This window comes from Bison bison, unplaced genomic scaffold, assembly GCF_000754665.1.
Source record: "Bison bison bison isolate TAMUID 2011002044 unplaced genomic scaffold, Bison_UMD1.0 scf7180017864485, whole genome shotgun sequence".
NCBI lineage: Eukaryota > Metazoa > Chordata > Mammalia > Artiodactyla > Bovidae > Bison > Bison bison.
In genome coordinates this window covers 3,790,253-3,791,636 of record NW_011495045.1, presented here as the reverse complement: position 1 = coordinate 3,791,636, position 1,384 = coordinate 3,790,253, and the positions used below count along the sequence as shown (strand labels likewise).

The window sequence follows — 1,384 nt, the reverse complement described above, 5'->3', positions numbered from 1 at the left end:
TGATATTTCCCCCTGGCAATCTTGATTCCAACTTGTGCTTCATCCAGCCCGGCACTTCATATGATGCACTCTGCATATAAATTAAATAAGCAGGGTGACAATATACAGCCTTGATGTACTCCTGTCTTGATTTGGAAACAGTCTGTTGTTCCACGTCCAGTTCCAACTGTTGCTTCTTGACCTGCATACAGATTTCTCTGGGGGCAGGTCAGGTAGTCTGATATTCCCATCTCTTGAAGAATTTTCCACAGTTTGTTGTGACCCATATAGTCAAAGGCTTTGGCGTAGTCAATAAAGCAGAAGTAGATGTTTTTCTGGAACTCTCTTGCTTTTTCTTTTTTTTTTTCAGAGCTTTTATATTTGAGTTTATTCTTCATTTAACTTTTAAACACTACTATAGTTGAATATTAAAACAAAAGCAAGTAGTGAGCATATGATTATAGTCCTTCACTCAATCACTACTGCAAATAAAACACCAGCAGTGAGTGTTATTCACAGGCCCTACTAAGAGGTCTGACACTGAACACCACCCTGAGGATGATGTTCATCATCCTCATATGCTTCTCCATTGTAATGGTGCTGTCTTTCCTGATTTGGATCAAAGTCCACTAATTCTACCTGGTCCATTTCATCAGTCTCTTCTACTTCCTTCCTCTCAGGCAGAAGTTTTTCCAGCAAAGAGAGTTTATCAGGAGAGAGAAAGCCATTCTCAGGAAAGTTTACCTTAAATTCAATGATTAGGCGACCCTTTTCGTATGGCCTACGATAAATTGGCATGCCTTCATTTAGCACACAGTTGATATCTCCATGCTTGACAATTTGACCTGGATGAGAAGTGATAACTATGGTTCGGTTGTCAAGAGTAGATATTGGCTTCTGGAAGCCACACAACGCCTCAACCAGCTGTATGTCCATACACATGAAAAGGTCTTCTCCTCGTCGAGTAAAAACAGCATGGTCCTTCTGATCTAAAACAATGATATCTCCTGGCTCCAGTCCTGGTTCTTGGTCTCCTTCACCATGGAATGTTATCTTCTGGCCATCTTTCATGCCTTTGTCAATATGAACTTCTAGAATTTTCTTTTCTCGAACTATCTTCCTTCCATTGCAGCTTTTACATCTATCTTTAGGACTGATCCGCTCCCCATGGCCCTGGCACTCCATGCAGACAGACTGAATTTGCTGAACCATTCCAGGTCCTATCTGATGAATTCTTATTTGCATTCCAGTACCTCGGCAATTGGGACAGCATTCTACCGCTCCTTTTTTACCACCTCGGCCTTCACATTTGTCACAAATCACATTCTTTTGCAGAGCTAGTTTTCTTGTTGCACCATTATATAAATCTTCTAAAGTTACTGTAAGTTGATGGACAACGTTTTTA

General features: G+C 40.7%; 1 pseudogene across 1 annotated transcript; it reads right to left on the bottom strand.

Annotated features, from left to right (window-relative positions):
* Nucleotides 1-348: 348 nt before the first annotated feature.
* Nucleotides 349-1,383, bottom strand: LOC105005073 (annotated as a pseudogene). The gene has a single exon (XR_827283.1). The product of XR_827283.1 is annotated as a dnaJ homolog subfamily A member 1 pseudogene (transcript).
* Nucleotide 1,384: the final 1 nt, after the last annotated feature.